The 24,164-nt window shown below is 35.4% G+C and overlaps 1 pseudogene; it reads right to left on the bottom strand.

Moving 5' to 3' along the window:
• Positions 1-321: 321 nt before the first annotated feature.
• On the bottom strand, positions 322-23,808 carry LOC129883586 (uncharacterized; annotated as a pseudogene).
• Between the last annotated feature and the right edge of the window lie 356 nt (positions 23,809-24,164).

Genomic DNA, 24,164 nt, shown 5'->3' with positions numbered 1-24,164 from the left:
TTAGCTTGTTGAAATGTCGTGCACTGCAGGTGGATGTTTCATTTTGAATTTTTGGTGATTTTACGAAGAAAATATTATTTTCACATCATCAAATCATAAGCAGGTAAAGTTCGTCGAGGCACTGTAGAATGATTTTTTACATGTGATATGCTAATATAAAATCTAGTGCCTTGCCTCTTTGAAATTGTTTTTCTTGGGGGTAGATAGTTGAATTAAATCTATGGTGGTTCCTCCATTCTATATGCAACTCATCCACACGGCTGACTTGGGCTTGATTCCCCCTCAATGTCTTTTGAGTTGAGTGTGTTGCACAAGGCTTGTCTAGTGCGTTTTACATCTCATGTGTGGTTTGTATGTTATTACACAGTGGGGTTTATCCAGTGCGCACAAAGTGGTCACCAAAGAGTGTTCATTAGAAGGACAGATGTCGCAGCGGTTGTGGGTTATCTTGGAGTTTTCAAAAAAAATAATATTAATTCTTCTCAAAGTTTTACAATTAAAGACGAGCATCAAAATAAGGGTATTCACCAAAATTTCTTTGAGAGCTTGCTTTACGAGTAGATTATTAGTTTCCACAATCAGTTTGTATTGGAGAACCTTTAACCAAGTAAGAGCCTCACACACCCCTATGATCTCGGCCAATAAAGGGCTAGCAACACGACCAATGAATATAGCTTAGCTTTTTCAGGAATAAATTAACCCAAGTGATCAAATAACACCGTGCCTACCCCGTCAAACCTATCTGAATATCGTAAGAGGCATCGATATTATATTTGATTGTGGTAAGCGAAGGTAGTTTCCTTTTAGTCTTCATATTATTCACGGCATCAATAGGTCTCGTCCCTTAAATTGACACTCATTTATTCCTCCAACTCCTTCGCACGGTACAGAGTAGCAATGGACGGACTTATTGTTTTAATATAGATTATTTCTAATTTTCCACAATCTCCACAAAATCATGATTGTTTCCTCCATTTTTATTTCCATGTTTCTCTTTCTTTGCTCCTTAAACCACTCCACAAAATCTATTATTAAACCATGTCAACCAAAATTTGATTGAATCCAACATTGCTTTGCAAAGGGATATTCTACCGAGCAAATATTTCACATTCTCTCTGGCTTGCAAACATCGAGGGAGACTGAATTAGCTAAACATTTTTTCTTTGAAACCTCTTATATGTTGGTAAAATATTTCTTTCGCTCTCCAAATAAAGTTAAGCACCTTATAAAGTAATGAGGTGCTCCAAATGAACTTTCGAAGTTGTTGGTTCTCCAGGTTTGGTGCTATTGAGATTGAAAAATCTTACCCATGAGAGCCTCAGATCTAGTTAAAAGATTCCATCTTATTTTCGCGAGCATGTAAGATTAAAATGATGTAGTTCTAGAAAGAACAAGCCCTCATCTTCCTTGAGTATACAAATTTTCTGTCAAGATATTCACCTAATCCTCTGATTTTTCCTTGTTCCTGATTTCCATAAAAATCCATTCATGCCTCACTCATAGGCGCACACATATTACTAGGAATCAAAAACATATTTATCACATAAGTTGAAATTGATTGAATACAGTTTTATATAAAAAAAATTCATCTTTTTTTTACATTCAACTATTCATTTTCGAAGTTACTCTATCTTGAATATAAGTTATGACTGCCTTTTTATTTCTTTCAATCATTATCGTCAGCCAAGATACTTTCCAGGAGTATCCACCTCCTTAACATGAAGGATATCCATAATCTCTCTATTTATACTTTCATTAGTATTGTGATTGAAAAATATATTAGACTTTTGGAAATTTATCTGTTTATTAGAGGCAGCCTGATAAATCTTCAAACATTGCTTAATAGTTTTCGCCTCCCTTTTAGCTACTTTTAGAAAAATATAAAATATCATCCGCAAAAAATAGGTGTGAAATAGATGATACTTAAGAGAAAATTTTAACACCATGAATTCGGCCTTGAAAAAAATATTCACTTCAACAACGCTGACAATCCCTCTGCAACTATAAAAAATAGATAAGGTTATATGAGATTGCCTTGACTCAAACCTCTTCTTAGAGAAATATTTTTGAACTGCTTGCCATCATGACTAAATTGATAAGTAACCGTGGTTATCATCTATTGAAATAAGCATTGTGCATCCATCATGACTAAATTGATAAGTAACCGTGGTTACCATCTACTTAAATAAGCACTGTGCATATTTAGTTAGCTACTCTATACTGATTAGTTGAAGTTCTTTAGAATGCTAGAGATAGTTTAATTAACACTGATTAGTTAAAAATCAGCTGTGTATAAATAGGACTTGAATGTGTATCAATAAACAAGTCGGTTAATTTCATTTTCTACTATTTCATTCATCTTCTTCATTTTCTTTCAATCAGTCTCCTATGGCTAGAAACCTAACACTCAACATGGTATCAAAGCTTTAGGCAACAAAGAAGATCTAGCTAGAGGAGAGAACATCTTGAGATAGTTTTTACTTAAGCAAAATTAAGAGATTTAAAAATAATAGAGTACTGACCTCGATTTTATCAAAAACGTTCAAGAGAAATCAAATCAGTTCATCCGAGAAGACCAAAAAATGGAGCGTACAACTGATACATTAGAAATCTCGATTCAGGAACGGCGAACACCAGCTCAAGATCAAATCGATAAATTCACAGACATTCATTTCAGAAATACCTGTATTTGCATCCTTCTGACACTCCAGGTAGCCTTTTAATCTCTCAACAACTTATTGGAATTGAAAATTATAATGGATGGAGTAATTCTATGAGAGTAGCACTGTTAGCAAAGAATAAAATTTATTTTATTGATGGACAATGTCGTAAGGAACATTACAAAGGAGATCTAGAACACGAATGGGAGAGATGCAATGCTTTTATATTGTCATGGATTACTAATTCAGTTTCGAAGGAATTGACAAATAAATTGATGTTTTTATCTAATGCACATATCGTGTAGAAGGATTTAAAGGAGATATTTGACAAAAGAAATCTAACTAGGATATATCAAATTCATCGATAAATTAACACTATGAGTCAGGGAACATTCACTGTGTTTGAGTACTATTCGAAATTGAAAAATTTCTGGGATAAATATGCATCTTTAGTTCCTCTACCAGCTTATGAATGTGACAAGTACAAGGTGTATGCTGAACAGATGGAGAGATATAAACTCATACAATTTTTTATGGGACTCAGTGATAACTTTACTTAGTCAAGGAGTCAAATTCTTATGACAGTGCCAGGACCAAACTTGAATCAAGCATATAACATGATTATGCAAGATGAAAGTCAGAGGATGCAATCTAGTGCAATATCCAACTGTGTGCTACCTTTACAAAAACTAGACCTTACTGAATCAGCTATAGCTTCATTTCAGAACAACAAATTCAAGCAAAACACAAATAGCACAGGTTTATACTGTGATCATTGTCATCTGAGAAACCACACAAAATACTATTATTATAGGATGATTGGATATCCTTCACACTATAAGTTTACAAAGAAAAAAGGCACTGATGATAAAAGTAACAAGGGATAATCTTATGGTAATGAAAGGTCACAAAATTTTAGGGGAAATAGAAGAACTCAAGTCAATCATGTGAACTATGTTGAGGGATTTGAAGTAGAAAAAGTCAATGTTCTTGATATTTTCTCTTTTCAACGTGTACCAACATTCACTCCTGACCAGTACAATTATCTGATAAAAATAATAGATAAGGAGACTGGATCTCAGGAAGCTACTGCTAACATGGCAGGTGTATATCATAACTTTTCCTCTACCTACAAAACATTTGATGCTTGTTTTCTTGCAGGTAATGATACACCTCCTTGGATTGTTGACACTGGTGCCACGAATCATATGGTGTCTAGCTTGGAAACATTACTAAATTCAACTCTTGTACTTCCCAATCCTAGCAAGATACATTTCCCAAATGGCCAAACTACTGATGTTACTCATATTGGATCTATTTTACTCTTTGACACCAATGACATCAAAATATTCTTTATATTCCTGATTTTTCTTATAACCTCTTCTCCATTTTCAAACTCACTAAAGAGCTAAACTGTTGTGCTTTTTTTTATCCTCATTTCTATTTTTTTTCAAGGCCTTTGAAATGGCAAGGTGAGGAGGATTGGTAATTAAGAAGGATGTCTCTACATACTCCCATCTACCAAGAATCCATCACTTGCCACTGCATTCCATTCATCAGTCTCTTCATCAAATTCATCACATCAAATAGATCCTTCTCTTTGGCATCTCAGACTTGGTCATGCTCCTGTTATTTTTATTCAAAATATTGATTCATTATAGTGTTTACTACATTTTTAGAATAAAGCTTTTCATTCATGTCCTATTTGTCCCCTTGCAAGATAAACTAGACTGCCTTTTCCAGCTAATGTCAAGCAAAATTGTAACTCATTTTGAACTTCTACACATAGATGTATGGGACCTTATGAACAATGTATTTATAATGGTCATAGGTTCTTTCTTACCATTTTTGATGACTATTCAAGAATGACATGGATTATTTTGATGAGATATAAAAGTGAAGTTGTCAATTTTATCTCAGCATTCTTTACTCTTGTTAAAACTCAATTTTCAGCTGTTGTTAAAACAGTATATTAGATAATGGTCTTGAATTTTTCAACGCTCAATGTCACAATCTTTTTTCTTCACTTGGGATCATTCATCAAAGTACCTGTGTACATACACCTCAGGAAAATGGCATTGCTGAAAGAAAGCACATGCATCTTCTTGAAATGGCAAGGTCTCTTAGATTTCAGGCCCATGCTCTCTTAAAGTTTTGGGTTGAATGCGTCCTTACAGTTACATTTCTTATCAATAGAATACCCTCTTCTTCCATAAAAATCCTCCCAATCTCAGTCCTCTTAGAGTGTTTGGTTGTCTATGTTATACCACCAACACATCGCTCACTGAAAAACTTTCCCCTAGGTCTATTCCTTCTATTTTCATGGGTTACTCTAATACTCAAAAATGATATAAACTATACAACATTGCTACTGGCATCTTCTTTGTAAGTATGGATGTTTCATTTAGAGAAACTATATTTCCTTTCACACATCCTAGACATACTTTCCTAGACTCTCTTCCTCCATCCCATACTTCTTATTTTCCCACTACACCACCTATTTTTCCCCATCCTACTGAGGATATTTTTCCTCTACCTTCATGTACTTATATATCTTCACCCACTAATCTTCCACATTCTCCTTTCTCTTCTTTTCCTCCTCCTGATCCATCTCTTCCCTCCTCTCCTTCTTTTTCTAATCCACTTATTCCTATTATTTTGATAATGCTTAATTATATCTCTAGGAAGAAATATAGATGATCATTAGCAGTATATTTTATCCAACTAAGAGTTGGGGCTGAACCCAAAGGGAATATATTGAAATAAAACTATTAGCTATCACTTATTCAGTTGTAGTAGTTATTTCCCGAAACTAAATTTGCATAAAGTAAAAGTGGGGTGTTATCTAAGAACAAGCAAAAATACGGTGACAAGTAAACAAGATTAAAGTTGTAAAAATATAAAGAATAGATTAGAGTTATGATCCCCATGAAATATGACTTAATAGACGACTCGTATTTATGATATCGTTCAATGTATTCCATGCAAAATCTAGCGAGTTAGGTAACATCAAATTTACCTCCCAGTCCTTCTTAGACGTATATCATTCATCTCCTCTCGATCTCATAATGTATGTTTTACTAAACCTCGTTCTAGATCTCAGAGTACTATCTCCTTCCGAGAAAGCAATAAATACGAAAAGGTTCTTAATGTGTGCACTCACTAAGAAAGATTTTTGAATGAAGAAATCACAATACATGCAAATACAAATCAGGAATATCAATCCTACGTTTGCCTATTCTAGTTAAGTCGTCATGGTTTCCATAACCCTAGTTGTGGGATTAGCCTGGCATAATCATGATGACCAACTCAATAAATGATGAATAAATCATATATTAGAAGGTTTACAAATAACAATGAATCAAACTCATAATTGAAGATTAAATCTTGATTCAAAAACACCAACAAAAAGATCAAAAGAACCAAGCTTTTTGTTCTTGATTCAAGGCTGCCCAAGTGTGTTTGATGAATAAAAATCCCCAAGAATAATGTTTGAAAACGTGTAATAAAACTTTACAATAGTAGAAAAAACATGTGTAAATTCTATGTAAATTTGTACCCTAAAAATATAATAAAGGTTTGTATTTATAGAAACCTAAAACTAGTACTAAATAAAGTAGGAAACTACGATGTGTTGGGCTTCAGATTCCCCTGGACGGGCACCACCACGGCCGGTGGTGAGCACCACGGCTCGTGTTGGTGAGGCATGGTGTGTTCCTTAGAATTTTTATGGCAGGCTTCCCACTATGGAACCCATCATGGTCAATGGTAAGCACCACAGCTCGTGGTAGATGGGCGTGGTGTGTGCCTTAGCCAAAAGTTGTCTTTCTTCTCTTGGCAGCATTCTTCACGGATAGGGGCTTCCCTTTAAGGTCAGTATTGCACACCATGGCCCGTGGTGGCTGTCTTGGTGTGCATACTTGGTTAAAATATGGTTCTTCTACCTCCACATGTCCAGTATAATGTCCTTCAAGGCCTGGTGTGGTTCATTCTTTCAGTTTTCCTTTCAAGTTGTTGCAAAAACCTTGCCAAACTCATGTCAATTTAGCACTTCTTGCATATTTTGTTTTCCTTGTGATTTCTCCTCAACACCAAGATGCCAAATTACTCCAAGATCAATCAAATTTCTACATAATCCAAGCCAAAGATCATCAACTCAAGTGTACAATTTCCCTAAAAACTAACCAAAAACACATGTTAAACTAATAAAATGTGCTTGAGAGCTTACAATAATTCCAGGTTTTGAGTGTCGTAAGTGTTGTATTTTGGTGACATATCAACACCCTCAACTTACAATTGTTTCTTGTCCTCAAAAAATAACACAACATCAAACTAAACAATGCGCAAATCCAAGCAAATCATAGGAAACATATAACAACCCTCTAACATAAACCTTATGCCCAACTTTACTTATGAAATGCACTCATGCTCTAACCAATCTCATAAGAATTACTCCATAACATTGAACTATTCTTTAACTAACTAAATCAATGCAAACAGTCATGTACTAGTCAATATAGCAACTAAACCACACAATAACGGTGCCCTCACCACTAAGACGTCTCTCACACAGTGTATAGAGGATAAACTAAGACAGGAACAAAACTACTCACATTCTCAAAAGAAGTTCAAACAATGCAAGAGTAAAGATCATAGTCTTGCCCTTAGTTTCAACACTTCAACTCTTGAATAATCTTTTTAGGATCAAAATAAGACTTTTTAGGCTTGTAACGTAGGCTTGGGTTTAGGTAGGATACATTTAGGATAAAAGTGATTACTTTTCCCCTCCAAACACTACTTTGGCTTAGCTTCTTAGTTTTTCAGCCCCCCAAACTTTTGTTGTTTCCTTATTTTCTCATTCTTTCTTCTTTGGAGTGATTTCCGCTTTTGATCAATCTTATTCTTTTTTTATGAATCATTTTTACACTTATTTTCTTTTCACCTGCGGTCACCACCCATGTGTTTCTTTTCTTTTCATCCCACCATCTTTTCATACCCTAACTTTTTTGTTTTTCCACCCTCAACTTAGACTTTGTCCTGAGATGAAATACATAATCTCCTAGTAGGGATCAGGGCCAAGATAAAAGTTCACAAACTGATTCTCCTTTATTGTAGTCACCCTCAAGTTAGGTTTTTAGCATGAGTTGAGGTTCACATTATCCTTGAATGGCCTAGGGCCAAAATACAAACATTAAGGGAAGGTGAATTGTGTTTAATCAAAGAAAAGGTTTACCTAAAGCTCAAACTTTGGTTCAAAACAGGTACAATTTTATTTGGTTGGTTAACTTTAGGCTAACTGACTCATTATCAATAAAGGCCTATGATCCTATCCTAATCCAGCTACCCAATTGTTTTCATAAGACTAACCAGACAAATTCAAGCTTAAAAATTCATAAATCAAACTACGTAAATTAAGCTCACACACATGGCACTGATATTATGCTATTTAGTACTAATCAACATATTAATAACCAACATTTGACCAAGAAATCAGTATGTACTAGGTTACAAAGATCCCATAAAATTGGTTATCACAATTGAGATGCAATCACATAATTTTGCAAATTTTTTTTAAAAGGGCCATTTTTCACTTTTACGGGCTATTACAAACTCCTACCAACACTTGTATTAACACAAAAAACCTAAACATACCAGTTCTACTAGATAATACACTTTCAGAGAAAAGAAACATGGCAAGAAAAACTTCAAAGGGTTCAGGATGCCCCACTCCCTACTAAAAATATGTGCATTATCCCCAATGCACTCAGAAACTCCAAAGTATAAAATCAAGGGAAATGATCATACCTGTGATGCTCTAAGCATAAGTAGTAAGTTACCTGAATACTCAGACTTCATCAAGTATCTACATGAATTGCCTTCCATGAAGCGCCTGATTTAATGTCACGGCATGATGTCCTTGAATTGAACTATTTCTCTATTTTTTGATTTTAAATGGTGTCACTAGGAAGTGCACCATTCTTCCTTTGATTCACAGTGGTCTACAATTGCCCCATTTGTTGATCCAACCACTTGATAGAGGTTGAGTGTGACTCTACCACTTGAGTCATTTTTGACATATTTCATTTTATCTCCTTAACCATAGATTCTGTATATGCTTTTTTTTGAAAGCACTTTAGTCAAGATCTCCTCCATACTTGAGTTGCTTGCTCCACCTCTATCTCTATTTTCGAGATGTACATAAAGGCTACTTTGATCATTTTTGTATTGATCCTTGTTATGCCAATTACCTTGATCGTGGTGTTTAGCCCTATCATAGTATTCATCCCTTTGAAAGTTCTGACCTTGATTCCTAGAATTGAAAGTTTAGAAACCTCCTAGTTGTTCATGTACTTAGACTTTTCATCACCGGGTAGGTCGTCATAGAGATTTGCAGCACCCACACCATTTATCTTTTCCATCCCACCACCTAGCAGCCATTTGGTCAGCAAGTCCATCTGAGTCCGTATGTGAGCCATGTCTTGATCACATTCCTCTTCTCTTTTTCTGATCCGCTATTATCTCAAGTGGGAAGCCAAAACCTCACATATCATTATCTCTAGTATACTAGGATCTGTTATTCTTTATGAGCTGATCTAAGATTTTTGTGGCTTTCTGGAATGACTTGTCCATAAATAAACCTCGACAAGTTGCATCTATGACTAGCTTGGTCACAAAGTTGCAAGATCGGTAAAATAACTCATTCAAGTGCTCATCGGTCAGGTTGAGGTTTGGAAACTGCTTTAGCATTTGCCTGAATCTCTCATAAGTCTCATACACTGCTTTAGTAGATAGCTGCTTGTGGGCACCAATCTAGTCCTTGATTTGAAGTTGGTGGGAAAAACCTCTCAATAAATTCTTCCCTTAGCTCCCTCTAAGTTGTGATTGAGTCATGTGAAAGGTAGTTCAACCACTTCAATGCTCCTCTAGACAGAGATAATGGAAACAGACGTAGTCATATGGTTGATTAGCTAACCTAGGGATTTTAGATGACTTGTAGGTGGCGATAAAGTTCATCAAGTGTTGGTTGGCATCATCACCTGCTGCTCCACTAAATGATCCTTTTAAATTCAATATCTGCAGCATAGTGCTAGTGATAGTGAATTTTATGCCTAGCTCCCATGTCTCCTACACCATCTATATCGGCATCATCCTTAACTATGGCATCATCCCTGACTTGGTTTTCACCAAGCTCACTCAGCCTTTGCTCCTCACACTCTGCGCATTCACCTTCCGAATGAAATTTTGTAATTCAGGATCATAGGGAATTAATGGTTCACCCTTACTACGGGCTGATTGGTATACACTACATGTTCCTTTCAAAAATAAAAACAAGAAACAATAAGTAAAATCAAGAAATAGAAACTATAAACTGAATTAGCAACTAATAGAATATCTGTCCTCTCTGCCTTGCCCTTTCCACCTTATTTGTTGGAGGGAGGATACGATTGTCGAAGCTGAAATCCCATTCAATTCGTAGAATTTCAATGGAGATATTTTGATAATGCTCAATTATAACTCTCGAAAGAAATATAGATAATTGTTAGCAGTATATTTTACCCAACTAGAGTCGGGGTTGAACCCAGAAGAAATAGGTTGAAATAAAACTATTAGCTATCATTATTTAGTTGTAGTAGCTATTTTTCAAAAATAAACTTAGATAAAGTAAAAGTGGGGGGTTTGGTTGTAATTTAAGAACAAGTAACAATAGGTGACAAGTAAACAAGATTAAAGTTGTAAAAATATGAAAACTAGACTAGGGTTATGATCCCCATGACATATGACTTAATAGACGACTCGTATTCATGATATCTTTCAATGCATATAAAATCTAGCGAGTTAGATAACATCTAATTCACCTCCCGGTGCTTCTTAGATGTATCTCATTCATTTCTTCCCGATTTCAGAATGTTTGTTTTACTAAACCTCGCTCTATAGCTCAGAGTATTATCTCCTTCCGATCTCAAGTAACTTATACAAAGTTTGTCCTTTCATTCGAAATCAGGCTCTTCAAATTTCTGTTGTGATATTCTTTTCCTAATCACTACGTCCCTCCTGGGAAAGCAATGAATACAAGAAGATTCTTAATACGTGCACTCACTAAGAAAGAATTTTGAATGAAGAAATCATAATACATGCAAAAACAAATCACGAATATCAATCTTACGTTTGCCTATTCTAGTTAAGTCATCATGGTTCCCACAACCCTAGTTATGGGATTAGCCTGGCATAATCATGGTGAACAACTCAATAAACGATGAAGAAATCATGTATTAGAAGGCTTACAAATAACAATGAATCAAACTCACAATTGAAGATTAAATCTTGATTCAAAAACACCAACAAAAAGATCAAAAGAACCAAGCTTTTTGTTCTTGATTCAAGGCTGCCCAGGTGCGTTTGGTGTATAAAAATCCCCAATAATAATGTTTGATAACATGTAATGTAACTTTACAATAGTAGGAAAAATGTGTTAAAGTCTATGTAAAGTTGTACCCTAAAAATATAATAAAGGTTGGTATTTATAGAAACCTAAAACTAGTCCTAAACAAAGTAGGAAACAAAGATGTGTTTGGCTTCGGATTCCCCTAGACGGGCACCACCAAAGCAAGTGGTAAGCACCATGGCTCATGGTGGTGAGTCATGGTTTGTGCCTTAGAATTTTTGTGGAAGGCTTCCCATTATGAAACCCACAACGGCCTGTGGTAAGCACCACGACTCATGGTGTATGGATATGGTGTATGCCTTAGCCAAAAGTTGGATGCCTTCTCTTGGCATCATTCTTCATGGATAGAGGCTTCTCTTCAGGGCCAGTGTTGCACACCACAGCCTGTGGTGGCTGTCTTGGTGTGCATAATTGGTCAAAATATGGTTCTTCCACCTCCACATGTCTAGTACCATGCCCTTCAAGGCCCGGTGAAGTTCATTTTTTGAGCTCTTCTTTCAAGTTGTCGCAAAACCTTTTGAAGCTCAAGTCAATTTAGCACTTTTTGTATATTTTGTTTTCCTTGTGATATATCCTCAACACAAGATGTCAACTTACTCCAAGATCAATTAAATCTCCATATAAACCTAGCCACAGATCATCAACACAAGAGTACTTCAATTTCCCTGAAAACTAATCAAAAACACATATCAAACTAACAAAATGTGCTTGATTTCTTACAATAATTCCAGGTTTTGAGCGTCGTAAGTGTTGTATTTTTGAGATACATCATATTCCACAAAGAATATCTAACAGGTATACTAGACCTCCCATATGGCACTTGGCTATGTCACTACTTCCAGAACATCTTATCCTATCTCCACATCCTTGACTTATGCATATGTAACCCCTTCTTATCATTCCTATCTTTCCACTTTCTTCGTTACTATACCTGATCCGTCTTCTTTTGAACAAGCATCTCTAGACAGTTGTTAGATCCAAGCTATAGACCAGGAGATCAAGGCACTTAGTGACAATCATACCAGGGAAGTTATTGATTTACCCTTAGGTAAGACTCTCATTGGGTGTAAGTGGGTATACAAATTTAAGTACAAGGCTGATGGTAGGGTTGAAAGGTACAAGGCCAGACTTGTAGCCAAGGGATTTACTCAACAGAAGGGTTTTCATTACCGTGAAACATTTTCTCATGTGGTCAAAATAGTGACCATAAGGTGTGTTGTTGGTTTGGCTGCTCAATCTTGTTGGCCTCTTTTTTAGATGGATGTATTTAATGCTTTTCTTCAAGAAGATTTATTAGAGGAGGTTTACATGAAACTACCACCTGGATTTGGTAGTTAGGAGGAGACTAAGGTTTGTAAACTACTCAAATCTTTATATGTCTTGAAACAAGCCAGTAGATAGTAGAATTTGAAACTAGCCATTCCTCTTACACATTCAGGCTTTACTCAAAGCAAATTAGACTAGTTGTTATTTACCAAACCAGACACCCCTAGTGGCATTGTGATCATATTTTTGTATGTACATGATATTCTAATCACTGAAAATAATGAAGCATTGATCAAGTAAGCTAAGGACAATTTGTATCACAATTTCAAAATGAAAGACCTAAGGGAGTTGAAATTCTTCCTTGGAATTGAGTTTTCAAGATCCAAGAAAGGAATATTAATGAATCAATATGCCCCGGAGTTAATATTAGAATATGGCTTAACTGGAGGGGGAAAAAGCCACAACACTACTTGAGCAAAATTAGAAGCTTACAAGTATAGAGTATGAAAATTAATTCAACATCACAAGCGATGCTATACTTGAGGATAGGAGAACATATCAAAGTTCGATTGGAAGACTCCTGTATTTAGTCATGACAAGACCAGTCATTTATTTTGTTGCCCAACCTAAGAAGTCTCACTATGATGCAACAATACATATAGTAAGATACATTAAAAAATAACCTAGTCTGGGACTATTTATGAGTAGCATAAAATCAGAAAAGGTCAATGCCTTTTGTGATGTTGATTGGGCATCATGCATATTGTCCATAATGTCTATAATAGGTTTTGGGATAAAGTTTGGAGATTCTATGATTTCATGGAAGTCAAAAAACAAAATATAGTTTCCAGAAGTTCAACAGAAGTTGAATATAGGAGTTTAACAACCACTTTTGTAGAGCTAGTTTGGCTGCAAGGATTATTACAAGAAATTAGAGCTCAAGTTAAGTTACCTATGAACTTGCATTGTGATAATAAGGTAGCAATGCAGATAGCTTCTAATCCAATGTATCATGAAAGCACAAAGCATATAGAAATAGACTATCATTTCATCAGGGAAAGACTATTGGGAGGCATGATCAAAACTGAATATATAGCAAGTAAGGAAAAAATGACAGATGTTTTTACCAAGGTTTTAAGGAAGCAGGTACACAGTGATATGTTCTACAAGTTGGGAATGCTGGACATATTCCACCACCCATCTTGAGGGAGTATTGAAATAAGCATTGTGAATAGTTAGTTGCACTGTATAGTTAGTTAGGCTGTGCATAATTAGCTACTCTACACTGATTAGTTAAAGTTTGTTAGAATGTAAGAGTTAGTTTAATTAACACTAATTAGTTATAGATCAACCGTGTACAAATAAGACTTCAATGTGTATCAAAAAAACAAGTCGATTAATTTGATTTTGTACCATTTCTTTCATCTTCTTCATTTTTTCTAAATCACTCTCCTATTGCTAGAAAGCTAACATTCAACACCATCTTCATAGCTTCATTCGCCTATTCTATAAAAATCCCATCTTTATCATTATTTTCCATAGAAAATCTCATTCAACGTGGTCATAAGCTTTAATCATGTTCGTCTTTAGCGTTGCATAACTTACTTAGCTTTGCGTTTTCCTCTTTAAATAATGCATAGCTTCACACAAAATCATTGTGTTATATGTAATGTATCTTTTTGGATCAAATGCTTTTTGGACCTAAAATATATTTGATTCATACATTATTTTATTTTATTGTCCAGACTTTAAATATGATCCTATCAACAAAAATACAAAATAACATATGTCATAAATCTAAAAAAAATTCAAGTTATTATTTTAAGGATCAACACAATATTAGTATTGTTACTTTCTGGTGTTGATGAACTTTTATTCAAGCATTTCATGAATATGTTAGAAACAATGCCTCCAATAGTACTTCAAAAATGTTAAAAGAATCCTGAATTTAATTCACCCAGCTAAAAGCTTTATCCGAATATATGTTAAAACTGTGAGTTTGAACTCTTCGATTGTTAAAGGGCGCTTGTAACGACCTAGCCCATCATTACTAAAAATATCTGTGGTAAATATATACGAATCTCATTCATCATAAGACTAATATCAATTCCTTGGTATGCGAATGCATTAGTTGTGAATTAAGGTCGTACTGTGCTCATATCTCAAAATTAAGTTAAAAGTGTCTTTCTGATTTAGTTTTGGACTTGATTTCAAAATAAGGTCAACTTCAAATGATCATATCTCTCAGAATATAATGAATTAGGGGTCTTATGACCTATCAAATTAAAAGCCTATGCATCCTCTTTCCAAATCCACCAAAATTCCCTTATTTGGACTTTGGAGTAAACCATTATGCCCATTTTACTAAGAAATGTCTGTGTTGGGATGCCAAAGTGGGAATTAAGCTGCTGTGGCGGGATTTGATAAGACAGAATGGAAATAAGACGCCTTTTTATTATCTTATTCTTCCCCTAAGTGCCAAAATGGATGAGAATTACCTTAGAAACCCCCAAGAAGTTGTTCTAGACTTAGAGAGAAGAGAAGAAGAGATTCCAAGCATAAAAAGGCTATAGCTCATGGATTTCAGGTCTGTCTCCATATATTCTCCTTTCGAAAAACAAGGATCTTGCTATAATCCTTCTACAATTACTTGGCGCCCAGGTAGGCTAGAATTTCTCAATTTAGTAGTTATAAATTTATTTTTATTGTGTAATATAATATAGATTGACGGAAGATTTCATTCCTAGGCATCTGGGTACGGATTCTGGATGGTTACATGAGTGTTAATTGATGTTTAGAGTGAGAATATATGTTGTGGATCATGATTATTATGTGACTAGTAATAAAGGTCCAATCTTTAAATGTTAACCTTGGTGAAAACTATTTAGAAAGCCAATGACCCTTGTAGGATTAAATGTGGACTATTGCTGGGTTGTTAGAAGATATTGAGACCTTCAGGTTATGAGTTATTGATGTATAAAAAGGGATATGATTATATCAATAATTGTGTGTGTTCATGCTGATTATTCTTTGTGAATCACTTGAGTAATGCGAATCATGAAATAAAATGACAAATGTGAATGACTTAGTGTTGATAAATCTCATGTCATGAACCTATTTGATAACCTATGGTTGTTGGTTATGATTTAGTCTATATCATAGAGAGATCCTTAATAGTGACTGAGTAATGTTATGATATTTACCATAAATTTTATTATTTTGGTTGGATGATTGATATGTTGTTGTGATGGATTTACAATTCTAAGACTGTAAAATTTATAATTTTGAACTTGCTCTACCCAAAAGTGATTCCTTAAATAAAGAAGGATTGATGAAACATTGTTAATGAATGAAAAGATAGAATAAAATAAATGAAATGACTATTTGTGAAAAATTACATGTAATGAGTTTGATTTACTTGATTGTGCAGGTATGTGAACTATTCGTTGTGGAAAGTAATTATGTATTGTGATTGTGATATTTGATCGGGTTTTACATTCTGATATATATAGGATCAGATGTCATGTTCCGATACATATATTGGATCGAGTATCGCATTCTGATACATATATTGGATCGGGTGTCAAGTTTTGACACATACAAACTATTTAATTAGGTGTCATGCTAATACACTAGCAGTTTGAGTATGAGTTCCATGAGAAAACTATTGTGTGGCTATCATCTGTGAATTAATTTTGACTATATGTGTGATGATAGAGAAACTGACTCGATTATAATTGAACGTGCCCATCTTGTGTAATAATTGATATGAAAGGACCGAAGGTCCAAGTGTTACCATATTAATTGTTGTATCTGAGATTTATATTGTGAAACTATAAATTACTCTGAAATAGTAAAGTGATAATGTGTTCATGTATATGCCCGTTCAGATTATGTTATTTCTAGACTTGTCTGCATTGTAGGCATGAGGTCGTGGGTAGATAAGTGAAGAGAAATAGACTTAAAGTCAGATATTGCTGATGTCCTATGGGCACATAAGTTAAATGGAGAATTTGAAAAGAATTTAGAGCTTCTGCCTCCGGACATGCCGCTCTGGGGAGGAATCCCAGTGTGGCCAAGCCGCCAAAGCGGGATAAGTCCCACCATAGCAGGCTAGTACGATTATAAGGTGATTCTTAGTCCATCTAAATATTTTCCTCTTTCATGTGAGATGTTAATTATTTTATGGCCAAGTGTTCGTATGAAGGCTAAAGTAGTAGACTGGTTAGACAGAATTAGTGGTGGTCCGTTGTTCGAAAACTTCTCTATGTGATATAAAGGCTAGGTCTTAATCTGTGTTAAAGTTAGGACTAGACCAACTAGGAGGGATGAGAGTTAGGCTTGAATGACTTTAATGAGGTTAATGGGAATGACAAGAATTTTTGCATAAAGGTTGCCTGTATCTTTAAGAGCATGCTTCTTCTTATTGATTTCGCTATATTATGCGGTGGGTATTGAGTTGACCAATGATGCCTATCAATGCGTATTGTTTGTAGTGATATTATTCTTTCTATGCCACTGGGCATAGTTTGGTTGCAAGGTTAGTGATGTTTCATAGGTGAAAAAGAAAAGGAGTCTCTAATAGCTTCTACTCTTCATTTTTTATGGTAGGAGCTGTGTCTTATTTTTATTTATACTTTGTATACTTAAAAGCTCTTGTACTTATTTAGACTAGTATCCTTGGGGGTGTTAAAGTGTTTTGTAATAAACTCTAGAATTTTGATAATTCAATTATGATGTATTCCTGACTCTTAAGGTTATTATTGATATTTTGTTAAACTTCCATATGTTATTTCTGTAAGGATTCTCCTATCGAAGTTAGAGTAGGTTCCCGCACGGCCCGATGGGTTGAATCGTAACAAGTTAGTATCAGAGCCCAGGTTGACAATCTCTCAGCATAAGAGAAAATATGGAATAGACTCCTGCATATTGGTGTGTTGACATCCATATCTAATCTTCATACTGGATTGGTTGGGAACCATGTGAGAAAAGGGATATTATTGCATAATAGTGAAATTTTTTGATATGAAAGATCTCCTTAACATGTTTCATAATTGGTTTAAAATAATGTGATGTTGAATTTTGGTTTATGCATTGCTTGAGTTAATCTTGAAATTATGTTAAATGCCTTAAGGCGATGCCATGTATTTATTAAGTCAATACTTAAGACTGGGTGTCCGAGCTATATTGTACTTGTGATCATAATTGTTTTGACTAGTGGATTGAGTTTATGGGGACTCAATACTTTAGTTATTGCTAGAATATATTTCTATCTGTAATAATTGTTTGAACTATTGGATTGTGTTATGGAAACTCAATGCTTTAGTTGTTTCTAAATTGTTCTCTTATTTATCATGAGGTTATTGATCTAATGGAGGGTAATAGACAACTCCTTGTGATTTGCATAGTTTTTATGCTAAGATAATGGAGAGCGATAATCTCCTACGTGCAGTGCTGGGTTCGACTTTGGATAGTTCATGTTAAAATTTTTGTGAAAAAAGAATTAAATCAATTAAGTTTAACTCTGAAAGTCCTAAGGGGGATATGGGGCAGGAAAGTGCACCAGGTAAAGTTACGGAGGCTACTTTCTTGGTGATTTTTGCACCAGCGGGACCGTTATCCTGCCAGAGTGGGATTTTGCGAGACAGAAACCTCAGAAAGAGGTCCCATATTTTCCCTATTTTGCCTTGTTCCACCCTTATACTCTAAAACTAGTACTAGTTAATTTTTTTATTTGAGTATTTAAATCTATACACATTGTTTAGTATAGAAGATAATTTAATGAAAATTTATATAACTAAGCTAGGGATCACGGGCAGAAATTTAGTTGTCTTGGTGGTTTAATTTTAATTGACCAAGGTAAGAGGGTGGTTTAATGATTTGGGGAGATAGTGATTGTGATATTGTTGCATAGAGACGGGTGAAGTTGTAATGGACATAGTAGTATGTACATAGATATAAAATATGTGGATATTGGTGGTAAACCTTAGGGGTTGGCAACTTAGGTGATGGTTTTATTTTCCATAGGTTTTTCATATACTTGTTAAAGTCTTTCACGATATGCATATGTGTATATAAATGGGGAAATATTCTAGAATATATGTGAAATTATCACCTGTTGTCCTATTTTATGATGAATATGTTCCTGGTGATTTAATGCTAAAAATACTGAATGTAATTGTGGTTGTCTGTATATTGGAATCAGGTGTCACGTTCCAATACATATTGGGATCGGGTGATACATTCTGACACAAACCTTAGATCGAGTGTCACGTTCCGATACAAATAGGTATTTGTAGGTCCCGTGAAAGGACCCTATATTGAAAACGCCTAATATTGACAAGGATGTGAATCTCATGATACGCCTTGATAGTCCTATTGTGATAGAGAATTACTTGAACTTGTTATTCTCTATTCATGTGTGAATATGCCAAATTGCATTAGTTCATGGATCGTGTGATGGGATGGAGAGTGTGATGCCGAGATCATTGCTGATGAATGTGATTCATGCTCAATTATTGATTGTGAATGAGCATCCATATAAACTTAATCATGATCTGTTGATTCTTGTGTTTGATTTGTGAGATACCTTGTGGTTACTTCTCTTTGAATGGGGATTATGTGCTACTTATAGCATTGGTTAGGGTGTAAGTACCTAGGTAAAATTTTCCTTAATATGAGTGTTAAAAAGGTTTCAGTTAGCATAGAATTCAATGAACCTTAGGAATTAGATAGTTTAGAGATATTTGACAGCCTCGAGGTGTAGTGTTTGAGAAAAACTTAAGGTGGTATCATGATATGTGAGGGACATAGTATTCCATAGAAACTTTCGAAATGGATTTCGGGTTAGTAGAACTTTTCATATAGCATATGATGTAAATGGGTTAGTTCAGAATGTGATCCTAAGTTGTAATAGTGTTTTATCATTGGTTTCAAAAAAATCTTAGATCGGCTTGTGCCCTCTCCTATGTCTTGTCATTCAGGGATGAACGAGGGGTAAATTGATATCAATTATAACAATCTGGCCCATCGTTACTAAAAATATCTCCAGTAAAGGTATACGAATCTCTTTCTTCATAAGACTAGGATCAATTCCTTGATATGCGAGTGTAGTAGTTGTGAATTAAGGTCGTACTATGCTCCTATCTCAAAGTTGAGTTGAAAGTGTCTTCTGATTTAGCTTTGGACTTGAGTTCAAACTAGGGTCAACTTCATACAATCATATATATCATCCTATAATTAATTAGGTGACCCATGACCTCTAAAAATAAAGTTCTATGAATCTTTTCTCCAACGCCACCAAATTTGCCTCATTCAAACTTTGAAGTAAAAAGTTATGCCTATTTTACTAGACACTGTCTGAACTAGGATGCCAGAGCGGTATTGAGGCCGCTGTAGCGGTATCCGACGGGATAAAACTTAAAAGTGATGTATTTTTATTATCCCCTTCTTCCCTTAAGTGCCAAAATAGATGAGAGTTACCTTAGAAACCCCCAAAAGGCTACTCTAGGCTTGGAGAGAAAGGAGAAAAGGAATTCTAATGCGAGGAAGGCTACAACCCATAGATTTTAGGCCCATCTCCATAGATTCTCTTCCCAAAAGTCAAGGATCATATTATAATCCCTCTACAGTTACTTGGCGCCCAGGTAGGCTAGGTTTTCTTAATTGAATAGTTATAAAATTATTCTCATTGCTTAATATAATGTAGATTGACAGAAGATTTCATGCCTACGCCTTCAGGCACGGAGTCTGAATGGTTAAATGATTGTCAATTGATGTTTATAGTGGGAATGTATGCTTTGGATCATGTTTATTATGTGACTTGTGATAAAGGTCCAATCGTTGAATGTTAGCCTTGGTGAAAACTATTTAGAAGGTCAATGATCCATGTGGGATTAAATGTAGACTATTGATGGATTGTTAGGAGATCTTGAGACCTATGGGTTATGGAAATTTGATGTATATAAAGTGATGTGATTATACAAATAATTGTGTGTATTCATGTTGGTTATTCCCTCTGAATTACTTGAGTAATGTGAATCATGAAATTAAAGGTGAATATGAATAACTTAGGGTTGATAAATCTCATGCCATGAACCTATATAATTATCTATGGTTGAAGATTATGGTTTACTCTATATCATAGAGGGACTTTTATAGTGATGGAGTAATCTTGTTAAGTTTTCTATGCGTTTATTATTGTGGTCGGGTGATCGATATGTTATAGTGATTGGTCTACAATTACAATACCATGAAATGCACAATCTTGAAATTACTCTACTAAAAGTGATGCCTTGAATAAAGAAGGTTAGATGAAATATTGTTAATAAAGGAAAAGATAGAATGAAACCAATGAAATGACTATTTGTGAATAATTGCATGTAATAAACTTGTTACTTGATTCTGCAAGTGTGTGAACTATTCATTATAGAGTGTGATTGTGGTTGTGATTTTGATATTGAATCGGGTGTCATATTTTGAAACATACATTGGATCGAGTGTCACATTTCGGTGCATATATTGGATCGGATGTCATATTCTGACACAGTTATAGGATTAGGTATCACGTTCCGACATATATATTAGATTGGGTATCATGTTCCACACATATATAGTTTGAGTATAGATTCCATGAGAGAACCATTATATTGCTATCATCTGTGAATTAATCTCGACTATATATGTGATGATAGAGAAACTGAGTCGATTATAATTGAGCATTTCCATCTTGTGTAATGATTGATATGAAAGGACCAAAGGTCCAAGTGTTACCATGTTAACTATTATATCTGAGATTTACAATGTGAAATAGTATATTGCTCCAAAATGGTAAATTGATAATGTGTTCATATATATGCCCGTTCGAATTATGTTATGGTTGCTAGACTTGTCCACATCGTAGGCATGAGATAATGGGTAAACAAGTAAAGAGTAATCGATGCATTGTTAAGTGAAATTAGTGACTTAAAGTCAGATATTGCTGATGTCCTGTGGGCATATGTGTTAAATGAGGGATTTGAAGAGAATTTGGAGCTTCTGCCTCCAAATAGGCCGCAATGGCGGGAGGAATCCCGATATGGTGAGGCCACTAGAGAGGAATAGGTCCCTCCACAGAGGACCAATGTGGTTAGAATATGAGTCTTAGCCCACTTAAATATTTCCCTCTTTCGAGTGAGATGTTTATTATTCTAGGGCTAAGTGTTGGTGTAAAAGCTAAAAGTAGTAGACTAGTTAGACAAAGTTAATGAGCCCCGTAGTTTAGAAATTCATCTATGTGTTAAATAGCTAGGCCTTGATCTAGATTAGAGTTGGCAGCGGACCAACTAGAAGGGTTGAGAGTTAGGGTTGAACGACTTTAATGAGGTTAATGGGAATGATAAGAGTTGTGGATAAAGGCTTGGCAGTGTATTTTCTCAAGAGTATATTTTCTTCTTGTTGATTTCTTTATATTATGCGGTTGTTCTTGGGTTGACCGATGATGTCTACCAGCATGTGTTGTTTGTACTGATACTATTCTTGCTATGCCACTTGGAATAGTCTGGTTGCAGGGTCAGTGATGTTTCATAGGTGAAGAGAAAGATGAATCTCCGACAGCTTCTACTCTTCATTCCTTATAGTGGAAGTTGTATCTTATTTTTATTTATATTTTGTATCTTTAAAATCTCTTGTACCTATTTAGACTAGTATACTTGGGGGTATTAAAATATTTTGTAATAAACTCTAGAATTTTGATAATTCAATTATGATGTATTCCTGACTCTTAAGGCTATTATTGGTATTTTATTAAATTTCCGCATGTTATTTTTGTAAGTGTTCTCCTAACTATATGTTAGAGTAGGTGTCCGCATAGCCCGATGGATTGGATCGTGACACCATCAAATCCTTTAGTCCCCTAAAAGCCCTGAGCCTTAATGGCCTTCACCCTTTCTTCTACCAGAAGTATTGGGACCTGGTGAGTAAGAAAACCACTAACTTCTGTAGAGAAGTCTTCTCAAACAACACAATGCTTGAAAAAATCAATCAAACTCTTCTGGTGCTCATACCTAAATTTCCCAACCCCACCACTCTTAGGAACTACAGATACATTCGTCTGCGCAACACTATGTATAAGCTTGTGACCAAAATTGTAGTTAATAGAATAAAACATATTCTTAGCTACATTATTGGCCCCTGCAAACCAGTTTCCTATCCAATTGGAAAGCCTCAGATAATGCCATCATTGTCCAAAATACATCTCCCATTTCAAAAAAATGAAAGGGAAATCTGCCAACATGATTCTCAAAATTGATCTAGAAACAGCCTTTGATAAAACTGAATGGTCCTTTTTCACGAATACCCTCATCTTCTTCAATTTCCCTACTGGACTGATTAAGCTTATCATGTCATGTATTAGTGGTAGCTCTATTTGTGTCCTGGTAAAGGGAGAAAGATATTGATAGGAAAGTTACTAACAAATATTAGACCCCTATTAAAATCTCCCAGAGGGGTGTAAATCTCTCCCACCTCTTCTTTGTTGATGATCTCACCCTTTCTAAAAAAGCTGACCAATCCAATTCCTTTGAAATCATCAGCACACTCAAGGACTTCTGTGAGAAGTCTTGCTAGAGTATTAACACCAGAAAGTCTAAAGTCATCTTCTCCTGTAACTGCAGTATTGACAAGGACAACTCTTGCTCCAGTACCCTGAACATGGAGCCTAGTAACAACTGTGGAAAATACCTAGGCTTCTCTATCTTCCACAAGAAGCCTACCAACAGTGATTACCAATTCATTTTTGATAGCATGAACAATAATTTACGTGGATGGAAAACCAAATTTCTGAACATGACTGGTAGGACCATCCTTGCCAAGGCCTCCCTTGGTAGCATTCCCAACCATATCATGCAGTTCATTAGAATTCCCACCAAAGTCAACAATGCTATTGACAAGGTCCAAAGAGATTTCATCTAGGGCTCCAACAATAAAGAAAGAAAGCTTCACTTGATCAATTGTGACACCGTTATGGACACTAGGGACAATGGTGGTCTAGGCATCAAAAAATGAGAGATTAAAAATAGAACTGCCTATGCAAACTTAGCCTAGAGACTTTTCCACAATCCTGATAGTTTTTTGGGTAGAGTCCTCCTCTCTAAGCATTTTAAGAATAGCCTGAACTGGAGGAAATGCCCTAACTCTAGAACCTGGAGTTGTATCCTAAATGGTTGGGGGGATAGGAAAGGAGGACACAGATGGTCTGTCATCAATGGCAATAAGTTTAACCTATTTCTGAACAGATGGATCCCTAACCATGATACCATTAGAAACACCATTCAAGGCCCTCTCAAAGAAGGAGAGGAAATGCTAAAAGTCTGCAATGTTTGGAAGGATAGAGAATGGGACTTGTCCAACATCTCCTTTCAGCTCCTTGATAATCTGATTAGCAACATCAAGTCCATCCATCTACACGATGAATGGAAAACCAGTGACAAGCTAGGTTGGAATCCCACCACTAGGGGAGAATTCACCACCAAATCAGCCTATACTCTTCTCCATAACTCTTCAATGAAAAAGCCTACCACTACCCATAAAAACTTCAAATGGATTTGGGAAACCACTGGTCCAAACAAGTTAAAAACCTTTCTTTGTCTATTCGATCATGGCATACTCCCCACCAACAACTATCTTCACAAAATTGGAATTCCCATAAATCCCACCTGTACCTACTGCAACCTCATGCCTAAGGACATAAATCATATTTTCTTCACATACTCAAATGCCGGTAAGTTCTGGAAAGATGTGATTTCCATCATCACCCA

The sequence above is a fragment of the Solanum dulcamara genome, chromosome 3, assembly GCF_947179165.1.
Source record: "Solanum dulcamara chromosome 3, daSolDulc1.2, whole genome shotgun sequence".
In the NCBI taxonomy this organism is placed as follows: Eukaryota; Viridiplantae; Streptophyta; class Magnoliopsida; order Solanales; family Solanaceae; genus Solanum; species Solanum dulcamara.
Note: the sequence above shows the minus strand (reverse complement) of the source record. Positions and strands in the feature narration are given on the sequence as shown.